Here is a 27,103-nt window from a genome sequence, read left to right as displayed (position 1 = left end):
TGTTGCATGTTATTCACTAAAAATTTCAGTATGTATCCTGGCTGTGCTGTAATTCATGTTGCATTGGTCAGTCCTTCCCTTTCACTTGTATTTCCATGAATAATTTGTTTAATAACTAGAAATCTTAAATTTAATCATGTTGGTAATATGTTTCTTCTGAAGTAAAATTAAAGTTATGTAAAATATTTCTGTAGCTGTTGGCACCAACCACAAAAACCCTAGTTAGTAAACATGACCATGCACCTACTGCATTAATCCCTGTATTGAACTCCAAGCACTTCCTGAAATAAAGGCAAAGGAAAAGTATTGCTAAAAATAGTTAACAAAGAGGAAACTGGATTTTATTTTTTGCAGTATAGGAAATCTTATTAATTATAAAGGAGGACTAAAACACGAAACAAGCAAATCATAATGTGCAGCGTTTTTCAACAATTTAAATAATTTTTTAATTCTCTATCGGTTTTAAATAAAGCAAATAAATAGTGAATGAAAATATTGTGAGGGGACACAATGAAGTAATGGCATTAAAAGAAGGGATGCATTTATTTGGCAGCAATTTATCAGCAAATGTTTTGGAATACCATTTTACCTTGCACCAAAATAATCGCAAGTATTAAATACCATTCTGCTTTTTCTAATGTTTTGTTGTTGCAAGTTAAAATAAAATTATAGTATTAGTGAAAATGACAATCTCATTGTCATTGAACTCTGGATATTGCTATTACTGGAAAAGCTTGGAAGTATGATGGGTTGCCACTTGAACACTCAAGATAAAAAGAATAATTACAGGTGCTGGAAACCTGCGATTTTTAAAAGCAAACAAAATTCTAAAATGCCTAATGATTCCTTCAAAATAAATATGAAGAATGACTTAAACTAGTTCAATTTAATGCAGGCTCATATCTAAAGCTGTCTGTTTTTGCCTTTTAGATGCAACTGGCCTGCTTTATTACAACAATGTAGGGTTGGAATCCCTAGCTGGGAGATCGAAGGTTGAATCCCAGTCTAGATTTGATATCTGCATTGCAGAGGTGAGTTTACAGTAATATTTGAATCATCAGGTGGTTCCTTTTTTCATTGTTCCCCACATGCTCGCCAACAGATTGCCCAAGTGATGGAAATCACAGAGATATTTACAGTTTGTATTTTTCTCAGTCTCCTAAGGATAGCACAAATGAAATCCTGAAACATTTTACATTGTATACAGTGAAGTAAATGTGGTGTTCACCTTGTATGTGTTCAGCTGTCTTCTGGTTAAAATGGCCCCATGATCCAGGACAACAATCGGCTCTCCTCCGAGGAGAACTACAGCTTCTAATATTGAATGTGTTTTTTTTATGCCCAGCAAGTGGCATCTGAATTAAGTGAAATGAAACATAACTATCAAATCTTATTATTCAGTTTGTTTAGTTGAAAATAACATATTGCAAGGTTATTGGTTGAATTTAGGATGATATATTTTTCTTATGTAGTCTGAATGAAATTGTAATCCTGGTTTTTCGTGGTCTAGCATTCGAGGAAATTGAGCTGCAATCTATGCTAACCCAGGTGATATACCAATATTACAGGCAATTGGCACAAAGAAGCAAAATGGTTTACAAAAATAAATATAGGTTGCCATTATGTTTTGTAAGAAATAATTCATTAAAAAATGAAATTAGCATTTCTTCTACTCCAGATGCTTTGGTCTAACTGTTTTAGATGTCGGCAGTAAATTAACATATGAATCACAATTGTTTTGAACGTGGTACGTTAGATATAGGCCGGAATTTTACCGCCCTGCCCGCCACAGAATCAAAGCGGTGGAAGGACGGACCATGGAAATGTCCATTGACCTCAGGCAGGATTTTACAGTTTCGGGATGAGCGAGGCCATAAAATCCCACCTTATATAAAATCCATTTATTGCCATATTGGCACAATGGTCCAAACAGCTGTGTAACAAAACAAGTATCACCAGTTTTAAATGCATTTGTTGGTTAAGGCTTTCTTAGTTTGGCATTGATGTACTGAGTTCTATTTATTTAAATTCCAAATTCCTGTACTTGCCTTTAATACGGAATGGAAATGCAACTATAGAATAAGTAATGTGTCTTAAGGAATAAGACAGATTTAAAATAGTCTGCAGGCCTCATCTGACTCCCAGCTTGACATGAAATGATAACAAAAGCCCCAGAGGACATCTGAGACAGCAGGACATGGATCTGAATTTTTCAGATGGCAGGAGCTCTGATATGGGCTTGGAGAACTTGCACAAAGATGTTTATGACATATGACGAAGGAAATGTTAATGGCAGTGTTAGGGACTATAGAAGGTACTGATAGTGGTATCAAGGTAATGGGTGGGCTTCTCCCAAAAATATTCTGTGTCGAATTTGTGTTAAAGCTGGAGTAAATCCCGCTGTTTTTTTCAGCGGGACTTTCAAAATGAATCTCCCACATTCTGTGATGCACAGAGTGCCCTAACGTGAATCATGCTGAAAATCATTGGGCGGGTTGTATTCCCGCTGGAGGGGCCAGCAGCATAGCGCTGAGTGGGCCACTGCGCATGCGCTGATCTGTCAGCACTGAGATCGGCGCATGCGCAGTAGACCCACACTGCCGGCCTACCGATTTGCTGGCCGACCCCGCAACGCTATCCCTCTGATTTTTTTTTTCCTACCCCCTGCTCCGGACATGTCCAGGCCAGCCCCACCCCCCAAACACAAGCTAGCAATCCTTATCCTTGATTCTCTGGGAGGTCTCAATGGCCTCCCTTCACTCCAGTGGGGTAGGGCCGCCAGCTCCCTGCTAGTGGGGAGCTGTTGTAAACCCTGCTGGAGTGAAATGCTCCTGGTCAGGAGGGAGAGGCTTGCGGACCTGGAGCTAATGAGATTAAAATTGTCATTTGGATAATTTATTCAGCTCCGTGCCGATTTCTGGCGTGGAGCTGACGACACCAGAATTCTGGCGGCCGGAGATGTGCGGAGGCCACGGCACCCAGCAGGAGGCCGACTACATGGCTTCTGCGTATGGCTCCTCTTGCGTCTAGAGCAGCGCAGCAGGCTGGGAGCATCGGCCCCAATATAGCAGAATGTGTTAATAGGAGAACAAAGATCAGTACCCAATGATAGCAAACCTTAAGGATAGGTGAGAGATGCCCCTGTGGCGTCATGATTGCCCTCTTTTCACCCTAAAATTTTATTTATTTATTAGTGTCACAAGTAGGCTTACATTAACACTGCAATGAAGTTACTGTGAAAACACCCTACTCGCCTGTTCGGGTGCTAAGCAGAACTTAGCATGGCCAATGCACCTAACCAGCACATCTTGCAGATTGAGAGAGGAAATCGGAGCGCTGAGAAGAAACACGGAGAATGTGGAGACAGTGACCTAAGCCGGGAATCGAATCCGGGTCCCTGGTGCTCTGAGTCAGTACTTGCCACTGTGCTACCTTGGATAGTGAGGAGGGAGGAAGTAAAGTGGAAGTTGTTGCACCTTCTGATTGGATGGAAAGGTGCCATGGGAAGAAGATGAAGAGTTGGAGTGATCGGTGATGCGAGGATAGACCAGGGTTTCACAGAGGGAGCGATCTCTGTGGAATGCTGATAGATAGAAGGGGGAGGGTGGTGAGAGGAAGATGTGTTTTGTGATGGCATCATACTGGAGTTGGTAGAAATGATGGAGGATGATCCTTTGGACGCAGAGGCTGGTGGGGTGAAAAGTGAAGATGAAGGAGCCCCTATCATGGTTCTGGGATGAAGAGATGAGTCAAACATGGTTGAATGCCTTGCCAACCACAACCTTGGTTGAGGAAAAATACAGACATGTCAAAAGTGCTATTTTTGAAGGTGGCATCGTCGGCATAGATGTGGTGGAGGCTGAGAAACTGGGAGAATGAGATGGAGTCTTTACAGGAAGTGGGGTGTGATGAGCTGTAGTTGAGGTAGCTGTGGGAGTCAGTGGGTTTATAGTGAATATTGGTGGCCAGTCTATCACCAGAAATGGAGACAGAGGTGTCCAGGAAGGGAAGTGTAGGAGATAGACCATGTGAAGATGAGAGGTATTGGATCAGAGTTTTATTAAAGGGTCAGTCAGTCCTTTCCTTAAATAGAATCTAAGTATATATTTCCTTTTAAGAGTGGTTTGGGAGCAATCATGTTCTGTCTAAATGATTCCAGACCTGGAAAAAGAGAGGCTTTCAAAACATTTAGCTGGGAAATTGCACAATTTAAGCTTAATTTTGCAACTAGTATTAATCCCTAGGTTAAAAAAAGACAGTTGTTAGTTGTACCCTTTACACTCAAGGCTTATCAACTAATTATGTAAACATAAACAGAAATGAGCAGAAATTGAGTTGGAATGGCAGAAATAAAGCAAAGTTAAGCAGTGTCTGTGATTTTCAATTTCTTGCTACCTCTGGCTCTGAGCTCCAGTGATAGGTAGCTGCAGCCAAGGTGAAATGGAGGTGGATAGCCTTAAGAAATAGGTGGCAAGAGTCATCAGGACAAAAGTACTGCTGCTTCATATTCTCATTATTAAAAAAAAATTAAATTAATGTACTGCTCCAACAGTTGTAATGCTGGTGGTTTTTGCTTTTGTAGAAACTCAAATAATTTCAATAGGCTGTAAGCTTGTCTCTCAGGATTCCTCTCTGTGAGTGGTACTGTCAACATTAGAAATGCTGGCAGGGAGTAATACTTGTAACAGCTTAGATCTCCAAAAGGCCGCCAATGTTTCTGAGCTAACAATTGGGCTCCTGTTAATTTTGAACCCTGTGTAGGCTTCTCTGTAGAAAAGTAGTGAGGGTATTTTTGTGCAGCAGCTGTTCTCTGAAAGACACATATGGAAGATTTGAAAACCAAAGTGTGTTGCAGAGCCAGAATACTTGGCATGTATCTTTGCAGGAATTCAAGATCCTCACGCCCATCCTGTTTGTTGCTGACTCACTACTCATGTTTGAATGCACATAATTGTAAGCCTGCTGTAACCCAGAGGTTTCTATCCTTGCAAAGTACCAATTGAGAACACCTGATCACAACAGCAGCTTTGTGTTTGTCTGCCTTAACAGCAATGTACACTCAAATCAGTTTTATCATTGGATGCGAATAATGGTTTGCAAATAATGTTATTGTATCAGTCACGGGGATATCAAACCTGTAATTTACATATTAGAAGATATTTTCACTTTGTGAATACTGAGGAATTCGGTTTGAAACCTAGATTTCTTTTGATGAGACTGCATCTGGAGTGCTGTTTGCCGTTTTGGTCTCCACATTTAAAAAAAGATGTATTTGCATTGGCCGAGGCACAGTGAGGGTTCACTACATTCGTCTTGAGGTTCAGGGGGTTGTCCTATGATAAACTGATAAATTAGATGCCTATTCTCTGGAGTTTAGAAGTATGAGATCTCACTGATCTCATTACAACCTACAAAATTCTGGTGGGGCTTGATGGAATAGATGCTGAAAAATTATTTCTGTTGGTTGGAGAATCTAAACACAGGAACACAGTCTCAGGATAAGGGGCTGATCGTTTAAGGCTGAGATAGAGAGAAATTTCTTCACTGAAAGGATTGTGAACCTTTGAATTCTCTACCCTGGAAGGTTGTGGATGCTATATTATTTAATACATTTAAGACTGGGAATCAAAGGATGTGGGGAGTGGGTGGGAAGCCCTAAATCAACCATGATCATATTGAACAGCGGAGCAGGCACATATGTGGTCTCCACCTGCTCCTATTTTTTAATGTTTTTATTTAATTAATATTTCACAATGCAGCATTCCAGGCAGAGTTGTGAGCAGCTGTTCTCGTAGGCAGACACTTGGTAGCTACTCAGTGCAAAGGAAGATACTACTGGAATAAAACAGTTTGCATGATGGGATTTTAACTTATGATACCTTAGGCATTAGTCCACTACCATAACCGTGAGGGTATTACATTTTTAATTGTTCCTGAGATCACTTTGGATTTGAAAAGCCAACTTATGTTATCACCTTCCTAAACTTGGCTGTACTGTGTTTCTGTTAATACCAAGCGAGTCCTTTTTCATCACACCCCAGCCATATCTGCAACTTTTCTCCCTTAATTTTGTCCTCTGAGCTCTTCCCTTCTATGTGACTCAATACTTACTCCCATCCCTATATGCACTGTCCTCTTGTGATATACCCTCGGACATGAGGCCAGTTTTCATATGTATGTTGATGACGTTTAGCCCCGACCTGTCCAGTAACAAATTGCAAATGAGCCGCAATCTCTTCCAACTAGGTACCATGCAAATTGAAGCCGTTGTATTCAACCTGCTCATCCTTACCATTGACTGCATTCCCATTCTTAATTGTCACTCAGAATGATGATTGAATTGCTGAGGCTCCACCGCTGAAGTATTACCTGACTTCAGTCCCTCCACTACATACTTTTTAAAGTGATCTCCCATTTTTCCCTTTGTAAGCTTCAGGTTGTCTAAGTTGCCACCCATACCCGGTCCTGCATCAAATCCTCCTTGCTCCTGTTTTCAGCCACCCGTACTAGTCTCTAGCCCTCAGTGTTTTATATATTGAGATTTTTTTTCTGTCTTTATACCTCTCCTCACCCTGGCTCTGCAACCACCTCCTACCTTGGATTCTCACTATATCCTTCAGTCTACTGACTCTGGTTTTTGTGCATCCCCTCCTCTAGCGCCCCACCTCTGATAAACCATATAATCATCTGGGTCCTACTCTTTGGTACTTTCTCTGTAAATTTGTCTCTGATTCCTAACTCTCCTTTTAAAAAATTATGAAATTTAGCATTTCAATTGAAATTCCACTTCTGCTCCTGCTGGTTCAGTGCACATTCTTTTATGTATTCCTATTTTTCTTCCTCCCCCTCTAATGGTGCTACATAAATTCAAGTATGTCTTTTGCTAAATTTTAAATTGGTTTGTAACAATTTGACATTCCGACATAATGACACTTAAGGTTGGAGGTTCACATTAAGACGAGGCCTATTAATTAAAGTAAAAAGCAAAATACTGCGAATGCTGGGATCTGAAACAAAAACAGAAAATGCTGGAAAATCTCAGCAGGTCTGACAGCATCTGTGGGGAGAGAATAGAGCCAAGGTTTCGAGTCTAGATGACCCTAGGGAAGGCAATCTACTATCCTCACTTTGTCTGCCCTACATGTGGAGTAATGATGATGAATGTAGACAGTTTTCAGAACCACAGCAATGTGGTTGACTCATAACTGGCCTCGCAACCAACTCAATTCAAGGGCAATTAGGGATGGGCAACAAAAGCTGACCTTGCCAGCGACACCCACATGAAAGAATTTTTAAAAATAATGGGCAGTGGCAATGAGGGATGGCAAAGGAGATCACAGGCCTGGTGTCTGCAGAATAGATTGTGGGTCGATTGATCATTGGGCTGGAGGTAGGTGAGGGGTAATGAAAATTTCTAACTATCATGGAGGAGTACGGTGGCACAGCGCCAGAGACCCAGGTTCGATTCCCGGCTTGGGTCACTATCTGCGTGGAGATTGCACATTCTCCCCGTGTCTTCGTGGGTTTCCTCGGGGTGCTCCGGTTTCCTCCTACAGTCCAAGGTTGTGCAGGTTAGGTGAATTGGCCATGCTAAATTCTCCCTCGGTGTACCCGAACAGGTGCAGGAGTGTGGTGACTAGGGGATTTTCACAGTAACTTCATTGCAGCGTGAATGTAAGCCTATTTGTGACTAATAAATAAAAACTTAGAATTTAAACTTAACTGTGCTGCATGATTTAAACTACTATGTGGAAAGGGGAAAGCAATACCAGGAGATTGCTGGATCCTTGTGGGCAGCTTTGTTCAGGGTCGGCACTCAGCACTATCCTATGAGTAACTTTGTGATGGACTGGAACATACAGCCCAATATTATTGTGTTAGAAGCAGGGTCGGGGCAGAGGCTGTCCCCACATTCCTAGCCATAGCTGCAGCTAGAGGGCGGTGGAGGGATTAGCTGTAAATTGCTGCAATCCAGTCAGCAGTAACTTTATTGTTTTTGAAAGGCTACAAAGAGCCCTTGTATGTTTCTGTTTGATTCATTGTTGTCAAAATGACAGCATTTTACATGTATACTCAGTTTTAAATTTTGCACTTGCCAAAAAGTAGAACGTCAGTGCTGGATAATGAAGGACAATCCCACTTTTGCCAATCAGTTTTAGTTAGAAATCCCAACATTATTTATAACAGAAGCAGAGCAAAATATTGTACTTATCCCTGCATGCTACTTAATCCCAACTTCAAAGGCTTTATTATTATATTTTCCATATCCTAAACTAGCTACTCACGTGACTAATTTGGGTGAGACTAGTAAATTATGGATCATTTTGAACTGGAGCACAACACAAGAATTAGGAGCAGGAGTAGGCCATTCTGCTCCACGAGCTTATTCCACTATTCTATAAGATCATCTGCTGCTCTATAACCTTTTGTCAATTAAGAAATATATCTAACTCAGCCTTGGATATATTCAAAGACCCTGCTTTAATTGCTGTCTGGGGAAGAAATTTCCACAGTTTATTGACCCTCTGGGAGAAACAAAATCTCCTCAGCTCAGTCTTAAATGGGAGATCCCTATTTTTAAAATGTATCCCCTAGTTCTAGACTCCCCACAAGGATAAACATCCTCTCAGCATCCACCCTGTCAAGTCTCCTAGGGATCTTGTATGTTTCAATAAGATCACCTCTCATATTTTGCCAAATTCCAACAAGCATAGATGCAAATTCCTCAACCTTTCCTCAAAAGACAACCCTTTCACCCAGGGATCATGAAGTAAACCATCTCTGAACTGCTTCTAAATAATGGATTCTAGGATTTTCCCTATGACAGATGTTAGGCATCACCTGAAGGAAGCCACATGCGATTAAAGTTCCCACTTGTTTTTTGAGTATCATTAATTAATTTTGTTGATGACTAACATGGGTGTTATTGTAAGGTGTGTGGATGGAAGCTAACATTACAAAGAGATACAGATAGATTAAATGAATGGGTACAAGCTATATCAAATTGATTTCAATATAGGCAAATGTCGTCAATTTTTGGAGCTAAAAAGAAGCGAGCAGGGTACATTCTAAATTGTGAAAAGCTGGAACATGGAGCTAACATGGACTGCTGATGCTACTATCAGTTTCATCTTCTGATTTGTGCAAGATAGAAGGTGGTTAGTATCATAATAATGAAGGAAAAATACCAAATTACACCCAGAAATATTGAACTTTAAATAAGAACTGTGAGTCTTTAAAAATGAACATAAAAGCCAAAAGTGGCTGAATTGGTGGTGAGTGATAATCTGAGAGACAATGGAATCTCACTTCTAAAGCATATATAAACTAATAGTCATCCCTAGTGGAGACAGTGGGAGATCACCAGAGGACAAGTATCATCTCATCAAGGGATATACTGTACATAATGTCCAGTCGGATTTGTAGCTTTTGCCTTCCAGGAATATACAAAGACTGGGATGAAAAGTTGTCCCATGAATGGTGTTTGTGAGAGTCATCAAAGAAGAAGCAACAGCAGCACCTCTGAAAAAGCTTCTTATAGGCATATCTGTATCTCTCCCTCTCTGACTGTTATAGTAAGCCAAGTCAGCAAAGATTGCAGCTGAAACAGAAACCGGGAAACTTCTCCACCAACCTGTAGAATACTGGAATCTTTAAAACTGACTACTCGCCTGCTACTGGAGTCTCTAATTATAATAGCTGCAATGGTCAATCATCTACTCCTCACAAGTCAAGGACTGGTTCATATACTTTTTTTAAAACTTGCTTACTTTGGACTCCATTCTTCCTTCTAATCTGTATGAATATATGTGTTTTATCATTTTCTTGCCTTTAGTAGTTAATAATCTCACTCTATCTGTAACTCAAGAAAGCCCGATTAATTTGGCTCCTTTTAAAACATAAATATTGGGACTGTGAAAATGAAAAGGGATCCTTTTTAGGTTAGTCTTGTTGCGACCAGTAGAGGGGGTTGAATAAAGAAAGGGAGCTAGTTCATCCCTCTTTATCCGAGGGGATACAATTTGAGGGTATCCCAGCTGGACAGTAACAAATTGAGGGATCTTGCACAGGTTAATAAATTTGGGGAATCTTACCTGGGGACAGGTCGTAACATTAGTAAGTTTTATATCCCACCTTGCTCTTAACGTATAGATCCAATACCATTTATTCTTGCGTTGGAAAGAGTAGGCCATTTAACTCTAGCCTGTCCTGTTATTCAGTGAGATTATTGCCAATTTGCAACCTAACTCCCTGAACCAATCTTGGCTGCCTATCCCCTCTTTTGGACAGCAAAAATCTCTGACTTAAATTTTATAATTGATCTGGCACCAAGTGTCATTTGTGAAAGAGTTCTAAACCTATACCAGTCTTTGTAGGTGTGTTTCCTGAGTTCAGTGATGAAAGTTATGACTCTCTTTTTAGATTATACCCCCCTAATCTTTGGTTCCCCAACCCGTGAAAATAGCTCCTTTCTATCGTATCTGATTCTTTTAATATCTTGAAAACTTGAATGAAACCATCACTTAACCTTCTAAATTCCAGGGAATACACCCTAGTTTGTGCAATCTTTCCTCATAATTTTATCCTTGGAGTCTATGCATCATTCTGTATTCTGTCCAAGGATAGTGTATCCTTCCTAAGATGTCTTACCAGAATTGCCCACAGTTCTTCACATGTGATCTAAACAAGGATTTGTATAGTTGAAGCAATTCCTCCAGATATAAAGGCCACAATTCTATTAGCCTTATTGATTATTTTCTGTATCTGTCCATGACATTTCAAGGATCCATATACCTGAATCAAGTCTCTTTGCACCTAGTCTCTAGCTTTCACAATTTAGAAAGTACCCTATTCTTTTCAACTCAGAAACTTTTCAAAGTGGCCATTTGCCTATATTGAAATCCATTTGCTACCATTTCATTTAATCTATCAGTACCTCTTTGTAATGTTAGCTTCCATTCACACCCTTACAGTGATACCTATCTTTTTGGCATCAACAAATTTAAGATGTGACTTATTATTCTATCTGTTTAGTATCTTTTTCTGTGTCCTATTGACCAGTACTTTTTCTGCGAACATGATTACGCACATATCAGATGGGAAACTTCTCAACCTTATTAAGACTGAAAGCCAAGACAAAAATGTGGCATGTCCTAATAATTCTTGGTATCACATAGCAAAGCAAATGAAGCTGACCGTTCTTGGGGAAAATATGCCAAGCATGTTTGTGCTAATCAAGCAAAAAAGGCTTTGTTGGCTTGGGCATGTGCACAATATGGAAGTGACCACATGCCCATTTCCCCAAGGATATGCTATATGGGGAAGTAGGCAATACCAAGAGTCCAGCAGGGTATCCAAAGTTCAATTCAACAATGCTGTCAAGAAGTATGAAAGCCCCTAAGATAAATTGTGGATGGGAGAAACTCCAGATAATGATTGATGCAATTAGTGACACCAGCTATGGATAGTTCATTACCACAATGACATGTAGTTTCAGAAGCTTCCAAGCAGATGCCAGCCTTGCAAATAAGGTGTCAGCAGAAATGATCCTGCACCACTGGCAAAGGACATCTTCGTGTGTGGCACTTGTGGCAGACTTCGCCTTTCCAGAATAGTCCAGCAGATGATTTCATCTGACCTCACCATGATTCTGAGGCTACATTCCCAGCATCTCTCGGATGGAAGGATGCCAACCAACCATCCTATCATTAGTCTTTAATAAATACAATGAATAGTTGAGACCTAATCCATGTAAGACACCTTTAGTCATATCTTGATAATCAGATTATCTGCCCATTATCCTTATTCTCTGTCTCCTGCTGTTCAGCCAATTTTCTAATCAAGTCAATAAATTGTCTTCAAGTACATGGATTTCAGCTTAAGCTAACAGTTTCTTAGAAGGGTCCCCTCCACTATAGGTCTACAAAGTGTTAAAAATTGACATTTCCAAAACTCGAGTCACTGGGTTAAAGATTTTTTTGCCAGCAAGTGCTGGAATTCAAAAGCTGTGTTCAAAGTATTGTAAAATCAGTATGATTATCAGTAATACTGCTGTTACAGGGCTCTTAACTGAAGTTGCACTTGGTAAGCTAATCAATTTAATGATAAATCCAATTACTATAGTTTGATTATATGCATTTAGCTACTTGTACCAAGACGAGCATCAGCTAGATCATTTTGTGACCTAAGATTTCCAGATGTGCATTTAAATTACTTGTGACCCTAATGTTTCAATTTTATTGGGAAACATTCTATTGGGAAGCACATAAATGTCTAGCCTTTGGCATTAATGTACTCTCTCTGCTTTAAATCATATCGAACCTACTGTTATTATTGAGATGAAATGCCCTGTAATGGTATTAATGGGTAACAACTTTTTTTTTTAATGATGCAGTAGGTTTGGACTTTAACCTGTGGCATCTGGATTCAAATCAATTCCAAACTGACGAGATAAGAATATCCTTTTCCAAGTGAAAGGATGCTACTACATGGTTGATTAAAGATGTTTGGGATGTCTCGAGGCAGTGCCATCAGCTCAACCATCTGCAGCTACTTCTTCAATGACCTTGCCTCTGTCATAAGTAACAGACATTACAACATGGGAAGACATCCTTACCAGGCTGTGATGGGGTATACCTACCGTGCACACACATTGTCCTAATTACATTTACTTATCTTATTCTCATCTATCTTCGTCTCCTTTTGCTTATTCACAATCTAGTCTTGATTATTGACAACTTTTGCTTCTGCCTCTACTCCTGGAAATTGATTCAACAGCTCTTTCTTTCAGTGATAGGGCTTTCTTCTTAAAAGGTCCTGGTTGGTGGCCCAATCTCATAAATTCAGAATTGGGGTTATTCATTAGCATTTCTAGTGTTCATATCGATTCACAACTTCTAAGAATTAAGTGTCATTTAAAGACCTCCTGCCTTGGGGCAGATCAGTCTTCGACTGAGGACCTCAGCAAGCATTTGGCCCTTATTTGCATATGCAAAGGTTTTAATGCTTGTTACTGAATTTGTTCGCCGTTTCCCAACTTGGCTGGTACTACTTTCGGTTCATAATAGGAGTATGATTCCTGCCCATAATTTAAGGCTTAGGCAGATTCTTAGGAGGATCTTTACTGAGCAGTGGGAATTGAACAGTTAAATTACATGCATGAGGACTCCCAAATCTTTCTGTACCAAAACACTCCAAAGTTTCTCTCCATTTAAAAAATAATTTGTCTTTGCATTCTTTCTACCAAAATGGATAACCTCATACTTATCCATGTTAAACTCCATCTGTCAAGTCTTGCCACAGGTACTTAAACTATCCATATTCATTTGTAAATTTCTTATTTCATTTTCAGAACTTTCTGTCCCACCTATTTTAGTGTCATCTGCAAATTTGGCAATGGTGCCTACTATCCTTGCATCCAAGTCATTAACATAGAATGTAAATAATTTGGGCCTGAGGACCCAAACCCTGTGACACCCCACTAGTTACATCTTGCCAACATGAAAAAGACCCATTTATCCTGACTCTCTGCTTTCTGTTGATTAGCCAATCCTCTGTCCAAATTAATAAATTATCCTTTAATCCCACGTGAACTAACCTTGTGTATTAACCTTTTGTATGGCTCCTTATTAGACCCCTTCTGGAATTCCAGATATACCACATCTACAGGGTCACCATTATCCACCTTGCTTGTTACATCTTTGAAGAACTTCAGCAAATCAATCCAACTTGATTTGCCCTTCATAAAGCCATGCTGACTTTAATGGATTACATTTTGACTTTCTAAATGTCCTATTATTACTTCTTTTATAATAGATTCTAACAATTTCCTAACAATAGATGTTTCCTACATTTTTGCCCCTCTCCCTTTTTGAATAAGGATGTCACATTAGCATATTTCCAATCCACCAGAAACATTCCCACATCCAGGGTATTTTGGAATATTGTTACCAATGGATCCATAGGAGACGATCTTGCCAAAATATTCTAAGTGCTAAGTGAGCGTGAAACATTTGCACTTTCTTTGAGCAATTTAAAAATCAAATCTTACCTCACTCTGGCAAAGAAAACAGGCAAAACTTGAAATCCACCAGTAGGGGAGTGGATGGGGCCTAAATCACCCAAAAGCTGGCTGATAGCAGCAGAGGGTGCAATTGAGCATGCTCAGATCTAGAGCACAGAGACCTATCACTGCTTCTGCTGCTATAGCAGGCAGGCCTATGTGGTTGAACCCCCCCCCCCCCCCCTCACTTACAGTGGGGCTCCATGGCCAATCACCAGACCCCCCACCCCTCCGGGGGTGAGACTGATCTCGCCAGATATCTGTGCTAGTTTTCTTTTGTAACTTACTTTTTCTCTTATTTCTTCTTTAGTGACCCTTCATTGCTCTTTAAAAGCTTCCCAATATTCCAGTGTGCCACTGGCCTTTGCAATATGGTATGCCTTAGTTTTTATCTTTTCCCTTCCAACACTACCATTCTCAATTTCACAATCAACGTAGTATTGTTCATCTGCATGTTTGAAATCAGGTTGTAGATGATCTAGAAGTTCTGAAACTTGCCACTGGCAAGACCAGGAGCATCTTGTTTAGTACTGATCATATGTTTTCTATTTTCCTAAACAGTTCTAGCTTTCTTCCTTGCTGTTCCTTCAAACTGATCCCTGTGGTCCGCAACTTAATTGTATTGTTTGAACAATACTTCAAATGGGGAGATAGAGGTGTAGTGTAGTTTCACTGAACTAGTAATCAAGAGGCGTAAGCTAATGCTGTAGGGACATGGGTTCAAATCCCACCATGACAGCTGGTGGAATTTGAATTCAGTTAATGAAATCTGGGTTGGATCGCTGTCTCTGCAAAGCAGCCAGCATAATTAAGGACCCTACACACCCCAGATATACACTCGTTCACCTTCTTCCATCAGGAAAAAAGATACAAAAGTCTGAGGTCACGTGCCAACTGACTCAAGAACAGCTTCTTCCCTGCTGCCGTCAGACTTTTGAATGGACCTACCTTGCATTAAGTTGATCTTTCTCTATGTCCTAGCTATGACTGTAACACTACGTTCTGCACTCTCTCTTGTTTCCTTCTCTATGAACGGTATGCTTTGTCTGTATAGCGCGCAAGAAACAATACTTTTCACTGTGTACTAATACATGTGACAATAATAAATCAAATCAAAATTAAAAGCTAGTCTGTGTAATGGTAATCATGAAACCGTTGTTGATTGTCGTTTTTTTAAAAACCCATCTGGTTCACTAATGTCCTTTTTAGAAAAGGAAATCTGTCATCCTTACCTGCTTTGGCCTACATGTGACTCCAGATCCACAGCAATATGGTTGACTCTTAACTGCCCTATGAAGTAAATGAAGGGGTGGCATAGTGGTTAGCACTGCTGCCTCACAGCGCCAGGGACCTGGGTTCGATTCTGACTTGGGTAGCTATCTGTGTGGGATTTGCACATTCTTCCTGTGTCTGTGTGGGTTTCCGCTGGGTGCTCCGGTTTCCTCCCACAGTCCAAAAATGTGCAGGTTAGGTGGATTGGCATGCTAAATTGCCCCTTAGTGTCAGGGGAACTAGCTAAGATAAATGCATGGGGTTATGGGGATAAGGGCCTGGATGGAATTGTCGTCAGTGCAGGCTCGATGGACCGAATGGCCTCCTGTGCACTGTAGGATTCTATGATTCTAAGTGGCTTGGCAAGTCACACAGTTCAAGGCCCCATTCAGGATGATTCTTACCAGCGACACTCTCATTCCATGAAAAAATAAAATAAAATCCCAAATTCAGCTCATCACCAATTATTCTATCTGTAAAAATACCACCCCTAGGTGTCCCTAATGCACCCCCTCCCCCAAAACTGATGTCTCCCCAAACATGAAGTGTCCCCCACAATTACTTTCCCAACTCTTCCACAAACCTGGGGTATGTACCTGGTGGTCACTCAGCATTTCTCTATAATAGAATTGTTGAGAATAATTTGCTTTGCAGAAAAGTAAAGATGTAGCCATCAATTTATACATTGTATTATTTTGTGTTTTCATTTCATTCTTTTTGCTTTAAAATTATTCTCAGTTATGCTGGTGAAAGGTCATGTGGCATCTCAGTTGCTTGTAATTGCCCCCCTCTTATGATTTGAAGTTCTTGCTGCCAATACCATTGTATGAATGCAAAAAAATGATTTTCCACTATTTAAATGAAGATTGTAAACCACGTTAATGACTTGGTTAAATTAACAGATGGAGGAAATCATCTGAGGAAGTTACATATATACTAATATCATCAACAGTCATTTCCAGACTATATTCTCAATGATCTCTTTGAATGAAATCAGCTTTTCATTTCTGCCTTTATTCTGTTAATGAGTTCCAATGTGGAAAATGTATTAGTTTGCAAGTAGTAAATACACAAGGTGTGGAATGGTGCTCTAACTTTCAATAAGCGATTGGACAACATTTACTAAATAATCCTCCATGTGCTAAGAATTGTGCTGGCAACCAATTTAAAATTATCAGTTGGGGTCACAATGTGGTTGTGGTGAACCATAGATGGTTACCGCTATGGGTACTTGTACATATGTTACTCTTGTTACTGTTGGGGTTAGGGTTTTGGGTGTTCCACCTGTTATTATTGTTTATGTGGTACACTCCGTTCAGCTCCGCCTTCTTACAGGAGTATAAAGGTCACTGCTACTTCCTAGTAGCCTTTAGTCTGGGATAATATTGTTAAGTAGTGTGCTCCTATTTTGTCGTGAATAAAAGCCTTTATTCCCGGGTACGTCCTAGCCTCCCGTGTGAATCAATCGCGCATCAATTTTATTCACGACAAAATACTGAAAATTTTGTTCGAACAAAAAAAAATGGAGCAGATGCTAAAGCCCGATCGGCTAACCTTGGATCCGTGTGCCGCTGGGGCGTCGAACACTTTCGACCATTGGTTGAAGTGCTTCGAGGATTACGTTGAGGCCTCGACAGCAGTTCAGTCCGACGCCGACAGATTGTGGGTCCTCCACGCCAGGGTGAGCGACACTGTATATGCAACAATTCGCAATTCCCAAAATTATAAAGATGCCATCGAATTACTCAAGAAGCTGTATAATAAACAGCCGAACGAAATTCATGCTCGTCACCTATTAGCCACTCGACGGCGGCAGCCCAGCGAAACTACGGGACAGTACCTGCGCGAACTTCAACAGCTAGCCAGAGCCTGCAACTGCAAGGAGGTGTCGGCTACTCAATACACCAACAACCTTATTCGGGACGCGTTCGTGGCGGGAATCGGCTCATCCTATATTCGCCTGCGGCTGCTAGAGCAGGGTAACCTGGACCTGGCTAAGACGGTAGAATTGGCTGACGCAATGGAAACGGCCTCCAGAAGTCTCGCAACCTACCCCACCGACCACGTGGGAACAGCGTAGCAAGCACAGCCGCCGCCTCAGCTGTACGCGGCGGCTCCTCGGAACTGCGCGATGATGCTCCCAACTTCAGACCTGACGGCTGCAGCAGCTCCTGGAGGCCCACGGTGCTATTTCTGTGGTTTGGCGAAGCATCCTCGCCAAAGATGTCTGGCCAGGACGGTGTTTTGCTCCGCCTGTGGAAAGAAAGGGCACTATGCAAAGGTGTGCCGAGCAAAGACCCCTTCCAAGCCCAGCAGTGCTGCATGCGACTCCCCAGGATCAATCTCCTCGACTCCGGCCTCATCGATGTCTTCAGCCACGTGCGATCCACGGGCACCGCCATTTCCTATGATGACGACGCAAGCCACGTGTGACCTGCGGGTTCCGCCGTTTTCAACATCCTCGACCGTGTGCGATTCATGGGCGCAGCCACTTTGGTCGACACCGGCCGCAAAAGACCAGCAGGGGTCCTCGTCATCGGCTATCTCAGCTGCCTGCAGTTACGCTCAGGATCCAACAGTGGCGTCAATCATCCTGGACCAGGCCAAGCCTCACAGACAAGTCCATGATGGACATAGAGGTAAACGGGCGCCTGGCACATTGCCTGTTTGACAGCGGGAGCATGGAGAGCTTCATCCATCCGGATACAGTAAAACAGTGCGCTCTCCGTGTGCAAACTGTCAGGCAGACAATCTCCATGGCGTCGAGGTCCCGATCTGTCCTCGTTCTTGGGAGCTGTGTGGTAACCTTAATGGTGCGGGGCACAGTCTACGAGAACGTCAGGCTCCTTGTGTTACCGCACCTTTGCGCTCTGGTACGCCTGGGGCTAGACTTTATGGTCCACCTGAAGAGTGTGACCCTGCAGTACGATGGGCCACTCCCTCCACTTTCAGTGGGAGAACAGCAGCCTCCAAATTGTCCAGCGCGCTCCACATGGGGCCTTTCAACACTCAAAATTACCCCGCCTTCCCTATTTGAAAATCTCGTGCCAGGCTGCAAGCCCATCGCGACTAAGAGCAGGCGTTACAGTGCTGAGGATCGGATCTTTATTAGATCTGAGGTTCAGCGGCTCCTCAGGGAAGGGGTCATTCAACCTAGCACTAGCCCATGGAGAGCACAAGTTGTGGTGGTCAAGACTGGAGACAAGCCCCGGATGGTCATAGACTATAATCAGACCATTAATAGGTACACGCAGCTGGACGCGTACCCTCTCCCGCGCATATCTGACATGGTCAACCAGATTGCGCAGTACCGGGTGTTTTCCACCATCGACTTGAAGTCAGCCTACCGCCAGCTCCCCATTCGCCCAGAGGACCGCAAATACACGGCCTTTGAGGCGGATGGCCGTCTCTACCACTTCTTAAGAGTCCCTTTCGGCATCACTAATGGGGTCTCGGTCTTCCAGCGTGAGATAGACCGAATGGTGGACCGCTACGGGCTACCTTCCCGTACCTGGACAACGTCACTATCTGCGGCCATGACCAGCAGGACCACGACGCCAACTTCCAGAGGTTTTACGCACTGCGACTCTCCTGAACCTGACCTATAACAAGGAGAAGTGCGTATTCAGCAAGCACCGCCTAGCAATCCTCGGATACGTGGTGGAAAACGGGGTCATCGGCCCCGATCCAGACCGTATGCGTCCCCTCCTTGAACTTCCCCTACCCACTAGCATCAAAGCACTGAGAAGATGCTTAGGCTTCTTCTTGTACTATGCACAGTGGGTCCCCAATTACGCGGACAAAGCCCGTCCGCTCATAAAATCTACCTCTTTTCCCCTGACAGCAGAGGCTCGCCTAGCCTTTGCAGGGATAAAAGCCGACATCGCGAAAGCCACGATGCACGCTGTCGATGAGTCCATCCCTTTTCAGGTGGAGAGTGATGCATCTGATTTCGCCCTGGCCGCCACACTTAACCAGGCGGGCAGGCCCGTCGCCTTTTTCTCTCGCACCCTCCAAGGCCCTGAAATTCGGCACTCCGCGGTGGAGAAAGAGGCTCAGGCCATTGTGGAGGCCGTACGGCATTGGCGCCATTATTTGGCTGGCAAACGGTTTATCCTGCTCACGGACCAGAGGTCCATGGCCTTTATGTTCAGCAACACGTTAAAGGGAAAAATTAAGAATGATAAAATCTTGAGGTGGAGAATCGAACTCTCCACCTACAACCTACAACAATCATGTACCGCCCGGGGAAGCTCAATGAGCCCTCTGATGCCCTGTCGCGTGGAACATGTGCCAGTGTGCAGGAGGACCGGTTACAGGCCCTCCACAATGATCTCTGCCATCCGGGGATCACTCGGCTCTTCCATTTTGTAAAGGCCCGGAATCTGCCCTACTCCATAGAGGATGTCAGGTCGATAACTCGAAGCTGCCAGGTTTGTGCAGAGTGCAAGTCGCACTTCTACCGGCCTGACAGGGCACACCTCATTAAGGCCACTCGCCCTTTTGAACGACTGAGTGTCGACTTCAAGGGGCCCCTTCCTTTGGATCGGAACGTGTATTTCCTCAACGTTTTTGACGAATACTCCCGATTCCCCTTTGCCATCCCCTGTTCTGACATGTCCTCTGCCACGGTCATCAAAGCCCTGCGGAGTCTTTTTACCCTATTCGGCTACCCCAGTTATATCCACAGTGATAGGGGTTCGTCGTTTATGAACAACGACTTGAGGCAATACCTGCTCTCTAAGGGAATTGCCTCAAGTAGGACTACAAGTTACAAGCCCAGGGGTAACGGACAGGTCGAGAGAGAAAACGCTACAGTCTGGAAGGCTGTCTTACTGGCGCTACGGTCTAGGGGTCTTCCAGTCACCCGTTGGCAAGAGGTACTTTCTGATGCGTTCCATTCGATCCGGTCCCTCCTGTGTACGGCAACCAACCACATGAGCGGATGTTTACCTTCCCTACGAAGTCTTCCTCTGGGACCTCACTGCCGTCTTGGTTGACGTACTCAGGACCTGTCCTCCTGCGGCGGCATGTTAGGGCCCGCAAGTCCGACCCTTTGGTTGAACAGGTCCATCTCCTCCACGCCAACCCTCAATATGCCTATGTGGCATATCCTGATGGGCGAGAGGACACGGTCTCCTATCAGAGATCTGGCGCCTGCAGGGGACCTGGAAACCCCCGTCACTCCCGCACCCCTGGTTAGGATTCCTTTGCCCATTCTCTCCCCTCCTGACACGGCGCGGGCAGCATCGGGACCTCAACTTAATCCGCTTACTCCCGTGCGCAGCTTGCCTGAGTCCAGGGGATTGTCGCCATCTCGAGGTCGGCTGGCGGGAGAGGAACTGGAGGAGTCAGTGGACACCACCTCGGAGAGAGGGTCGTCACCAGAACCGGCACTGGAGCCAGTGCTGCGGAGGTCGCAGAGACGGTGCGGACCCCCGATACGGCTGAACTTGTTTTTAAAGGAGGGGTGAATGTGGTGAACCATAGATGGTTACCACTATGGGTACTTGTACATATGTTACTCTTGTTACTGTTGGGGTTAGGGTTTTGGGTGTTCCACCTGTTATTATTGTTTATATGGTACACTCCGTTCGGCTCCGCCTTCTTACAGGAGTATAAAGGTCACTGCTACTTCCTAGTAGCCTTTAGTCTGGGATAATATTGTTAAGTAGTGTGCTCCTATTTTGTCATGAATAAAAGCCTTTATTCCCGGGTATGTCCTAGCCTCCCGTGTGAATCAATCGCGCATCGGTGGTGCATTTGAATATACTGGAAGCTACATATATTAATACACAGGACCCTGTTCTTTGCAGACAGAAAGAACATGTAAGCACACTCCATCTGTTTCAGCGGAACAAAATAAGTGACAGCCATTTGCTGACTCATTCCTCAGGCCAATGCCTTGATCAATCAGGGTCAAACTGCTTGGTTTAAATTTCAAACAGTGTTTGGCAGTTAACTGTCATTTACCTGGTGCATTCTCCATGGCAAAGCCTCTACGAATCAGTGTCCACTTGCCAACCGATCAGCACTTCCTTCTCCTATAGTATAAATTGTTGCTTTCCTTTTATGTTGGTATTCTTGCAAAATATCTGGATGAGCGCAAGATGAAAAGTTCCAACGTGTCTCTGTTTTCAGTAATACTAGAGTTCTGTACAATCAAATGACTCATACCGTAGTCTGCTAAAATACTTTTAAATTTGTGTCTGACCCACAAAACATGCTTCTATAGTGGATGGCACAGTGGTTAGCACAGCTGCCTCAGTGCCAGTGACCCAGGTTCGATTCCTGGATTGGGTTATTGTCTGTGCGGAGTCTGCACATTCTCCCCATATCTGCGTTATTTTCCTCTGGGCGCTTCAGTTTCCTCTCTCAGTCTGAAAGATGTGCTAGTTAGGTGCATTGACTATGCTAAATTCTCCCTCCATACCCGAACGGGCGTCAGAGTGTGGCGACTAGGGGATTTTCACAGTAAATTTGTTGCAGTGTTAATGTAAGCCTACTTGTGATACTAATAAATAATCTTTAAACATATTTAATGTGTTTTCTATCCTCTGCAAAACACTCAGGCATGAGGCTATTTGACTGTAGGATGCAAATTCATGACCTCAAACGTTGGATGCTGCTGGCTAATATGAAAGAGGTAATGGGTATAACTTCCATGCACGACCTAACCATCAACTGAGCCCCTGTCTTGACAAAGATATGAATATGTCACCTGTCTGACTGCTTGGTTAATGTGCTGACGCAGAAAGGGGCAGAAAAAATGTTACAAAATAAGGAAGATGCCATTTGATTAATTTGAGACCGAAGTGATTGACATATATAAACAGCACAGAAAATGATTTTCTGCTGAGTGGCATTGTATTGTACGGAGCAACTTTATTTTTTTGATAACCGATCCACAATTTTGAATTTATTTAAGCATTGATCAAATTTGCAACATTTTGACAGTAGTTGACCTGTTTATTGAAATTGTAATCAAACTGAAGCACAATTGTAAAGCTACATGAAAGGAATGGTTCGATTTATTATTTATCTGAAAAGACCCTTTGATATTAGATTGGAATGTTTTTGATGGTGATTCACCTTTATTATGTTTTGGTACAGTGGTATACAGTCACAGAGTAAAATATGTGCTTGTTTTAGCTTGCCTTTCCCATGTTTGTTGTCTGATTTCAGCTCTAAGCTCAATTGGATTGCAAGGTCTCAGGCATTGATTGCAGTTGCAGAGCCTGAGTGGCTGTGAGCATGCTAGTCTCAGTGATGACGTTAGATCTTTCTAGCAAGCAGCAGCACCAGCAGTGTGTTTGCGCAGTCCACTGCATTGCTATAGCTGCTGCTGAACAAATAACTGCTCTGCTATAAAATGGATATGTAAAAAAAATTGATGTAAAATTTATAATACTGGAGGTCATAAAGCCAACAAGATTATTTTGTGTGAAAAATAAATGATGAAAGAGGAGGTAGCCTAGAACAAAAGGTAAGGTAGGGTGGAGACCAAGCTCACATCTCCATAATGCATTTTTAAAATCCCTGTTTACTGTCTTTTATTTAAGATAACCTGGTAATGCTATTAAGATAACCTGTAATGCTATTGCTCTAATGTTATGATCAGTGAGTTAAAATTAATATTACTGAAATGGCACAATATTAAACTGTTTGGCTGTGGTTAGTAATGCAGAAGATTTTTGTATGAGAGCTACTGTGCTGTATTTTTGGGTGTCAATGCTGTTCAATATAATACTGTCATGGCTGCTGTTTGCATTGCTGACAGAAGATATCGAGGAGATTTTTGTGCAGCACAAGTCATCCTGGATATAATGTAGTCAGTGACTAATTCAGATGTGCTGTTTAAAGCTCAGTTTTAATGGCAGACAACGGACATTATATCATTCTTTATTTCTGTCACTGCCTCAAAGAGGAAAAAAAACTGGAGGTATATAAGTATTGTGCTTTTGATTTACAATGAGGAAACCGGAATGATTTGCCATTATCCTCTGGCCTGATGTTAGATAGCAGACAGTGATTTAAGGCAGTATGTGCCTTTAATGACGTGGGTGTTTTTGTGTTGAAGCTGCCACGCTGTATCTCTGGGTGGAGTGTATTTTAAAATGGCAATTCATGCAAACCTTTGTAATGGTGTAATAGACTGAGCAAGTCTCAATCGTTTTCTAATCTCAAGAAAGCTCAAGAGATTATTATTTTAGTATGAGTGGCATCAAGTTTCTGCCACCTATCTTTATAATATAGTTTCTATTGACATTAAAAAGAATGTAATGGTTATACTCTGCAGCAAATCCAAGACAACGGAGGTTCAAAGTTAAAGGCAATATACAGACACAAACGGTATTTGTCATTGCATGATTGCTTATAGGATTGTAGGATGCTTGATTGGCAGTGGTTGCTGGCAATCTATACACCACAGATAATTGCAGACTGCTTTCATTATTACAATTTATATGGTATCAAATTAAATCTTTAGTTTTGAATGTTGAAAGTAGTAATGGGTAATTGCAGGGTATAGTTAATTAAATCTTAAGTATTTTGTCTTATATAGTAGTGATCTGAATGACATATTCAAGAATGCTGGCTTTATGTTGAGATTTTTGATCTGCCTTTTAATTTGCTATTAATATTTGCTTATATCATTCTATCAAATATCTAGGCACAAAATGTTGTGACTGAGAATACATCTTGTTTACTGTTCCATTCATTTGTGAGATTTTATATCCATGGTACTGTTCTTGCGTGGCTCCTTTTGTCCTGAAACAAAAATATACTTGCACTTTGCTAATTAGTTCATGCAGGCTGTTTACAAGGCTCATGGGAGGTGACTGGCAAGCACCAAACAGGAGAGGGAGACACGGGGAATGCACAACAAAGCATTTTCCCCTATCTGGCAGCTGTGATGAGGCATAGAGAAGATGGAGCAGCTGAAACCCATTTGTGGAGGGTGGGGGTGGAGACATGAATTTGAACTGATCTCCCTGCTGAAGTAAGGAGTCTTATGATGGTTGTTATTTCAATTAAATTCATCTTTTAAAAATGCAAACTGAAATGGGAGGGACGGTGAATTAATCAATTTTTCTCCATGAGATCTTGAAATGAATGCAGTGGGTATGCAAATACACTTACAAGCTATTAATGTAGACCACAAAATGCATTCAGCAAATGTAAATTTTATATATGACTTACCATTACTCCCTCAGTTTTTGCAACTTTTGACTCATTCACATTTAGTCAATCTGGTATTTGGGGACTTAACAATGAATTAATTACTGTATTTGCAACATATGAAATGTTATTGGCTGCAGATCTGCTATGCTTGATATAGTGATTTCAGAGATGTGTGCCATACACCACTATTTTAACTGGGCAGATAGTTGATGCCCTGTGGTATTGTTGAGGTTCAAAATACAATCACAGTCCCTCTATCTGTATCTTCAATTCTTTCACAGTCTACTTCCCAGGCCCTGTGTCATTTTTTTTCACTTTCTCTCTCTCTCTCTCTCTCCCTCTATGGATGTTGCAACACAATTTTTGCCATCGTAATGCTTTTATCGTTGTAATAATAAATGAAAACATTGGACAATACTCAACAGGTCTGGCAACATCTGCAGAGAGAGAAACAAAGTTATGTTTCAGGTCAATGACCATCAGAATCAGCTGTTTCTCAGTGTCTGTTTTTCTTTTTATCATTGTTAATGTGCTATCTCTGTTTTCCAATTTCCCTGTATGTTTCTTGGACATTTTTCTTTGCTGATGCAATTAACTGCTTAGTTTGTTAAATGGAAAGATATGCTGCAAAATGGAAGCCAAATTGTCCACATGGATTGGGTGGGGACAGAGTGCTCTGAATGAGATTACATAGATGTGTGTGAGATAAAAAGGAGTTTGGGACTCGAGGTAAGAGTGGAAAGACTTGTGGTTGACATTTAGGAGCTAGTGATACTAAGAGTGAGTGGTTTGACTCCTGGGAGGCCACATTTATGTGGTGATCAGAAAAGTCAATGGAAACAAGTTCAGGTTGGACAGGTTTCTAAAGACCGGGCCTGAGTTCACTATTTTAACTACTACATTAATTTGGGTTCTTGATGTTGTAAGTGTATGTTTGGCTTTATTTACAATGATTTAATTCAGGAAATATGATGACCATTGTAAGAAATTGGAAAATAATTTTGATTTATTGTAATTGTAGGTTCTGGATTTTTTCCAAAATTGCCAGTTGAGTGATTTGGTTGGTTTTATTTTAATTATGGTTTGTAGCTATTAGCTACTTGAGTTTTCTACCTGTCTATAATTGAGCACACCAATAAAATTAATTGAAGAGATGGTCAGTTGAAACGTAAAGGTGCAATAGAGAAGATGATAATCACAAGCATGGTATTCTTATGACTTTTATAGATCATATAAATGTTCAATAGATTGATTATTCTCTATTTAATCTAATTAAAATTATTACATATTATAAAGCTGTGACTAACTGGCACAGCTTTGGGTTGGTGATATGGCATTTAGGAAGTAACGGAAACCATCTTCTCATTTTGACAAAGCTGAAGAATGGAATATACTTCCAACCAGCATTGTACCAGGGCTTCCAGGTGAGATATGACAATCCTATGAAGAGGCTATGTCTCAACATACCAATATTGCATTTCATTTCTTTGACCAATTTTCAACCTGGTTTAAACAGATGAAATGAAAAGCATCTTTCTTTGTTTGCTGCAGGTGCCTTGTATAAATGATCTTTCACGTTCCCAATCACTTTTATTGTGTTCCTGTACAACAGCACACTGTTCTGGAAACTGGGATGCGAGAGGGTGAAAAGATCCACCAGGGAGCCCTCCACAGAGATTGTGATAAGCATGAGTATACAAGAGATCAGCAGGGAATAGAGAGCTGTAGGGCTGAAGGAGGCAATAACATTAGGAGAAGTAAGGACACAAAAGTGAAAAAACAAGGAATGTATTGGGAGGAGGGCTCCCATTGCAGGATTTTTTATCTGTCCGGATTAACAATTGAGTACCTTAAAATTGAGACACTCGGAGGTGCCATTATTAATAATGTACTAAAATTAAGGTATTCATAATTATTGTAGAAATTATATCTTAATTCAGCATTGTTTAGGTATTAGTGTATAATGCTGTATTCAGATGTTTAACTGCACAGTATTTCAGTTTTGGCAATGCGACAGCATCAGTGGGGTTCAATTTGACCAGACAAAATTCAGTACAGCATTACAGTAGTATAACCTTGGCTGTGTTCAAGTTAATAAAAGATCTCTCCTTCAGCCGTTGGTTTAAAGAACTACATTAGAGAACTGATTCAAAGCAGAATGCTTCTGTACACGAGGGAGCAAGTGGGCAGCTGGTGCAGAGGAAGCACTGCATTAGGAGAGCAGGTTCTGCACCAATTTCTTTGTGGCCGGAAGATCTGTGCTTTCCTGTTCTGGTGAACTGACTGACTTGCACCCACTTCTTCCACATACACCTTTGAAGCTCTAGATTTAATGTAAAGTATTCATCTGTACATTGAGCACAATTATGTATCAGATTTGCTTTTTTAAACCTTTTGAATCTGCTTGTGCAAGAAAAGGTTAGTGTACACTGCCCCCTTTTAAATAGTCTTTGATGTGCTATTTTTGCAAAGTAAAGATACTCTTAAATAGATTTTTTCTTCGATATTTTTTCTAATTTTCTGAAATTAATTAAAGTTTAAAGTTTTTCTGCATCCTCAAGATGAAGTTTTTTTTTTAAAGCACCT

The 27,103-nt window shown here is 41.8% G+C and overlaps 1 protein-coding gene across 7 annotated transcripts in view; it reads left to right on the top strand.

The window, feature by feature from the left end:
- The window catches only part of rusc2 (RUN and SH3 domain containing 2), a 107,505-nt gene that overhangs the window by 14,362 nt on the left and 66,040 nt on the right, over nucleotides 1–27,103 (top strand). For all 7 annotated transcript variants that reach the window (XM_078219465.1, XM_078219464.1, XM_078219461.1 and 4 more), the window contains exon 2: nucleotides 931–1,031. The gene's annotated coding sequence lies outside the window, so the exon portion shown is untranslated. The remainder of the gene's footprint in view (nucleotides 1–930; nucleotides 1,032–27,103) is intronic.

This window comes from Mustelus asterias, chromosome 1 (assembly GCF_964213995.1).
Source record: "Mustelus asterias chromosome 1, sMusAst1.hap1.1, whole genome shotgun sequence".
Lineage (NCBI taxonomy): Eukaryota > Metazoa > Chordata > Chondrichthyes > Carcharhiniformes > Triakidae > Mustelus > Mustelus asterias.
The sequence above is the reverse complement of the archived record's forward strand: the minus strand, read 5'-3'. Positions and strand labels throughout refer to the sequence as shown.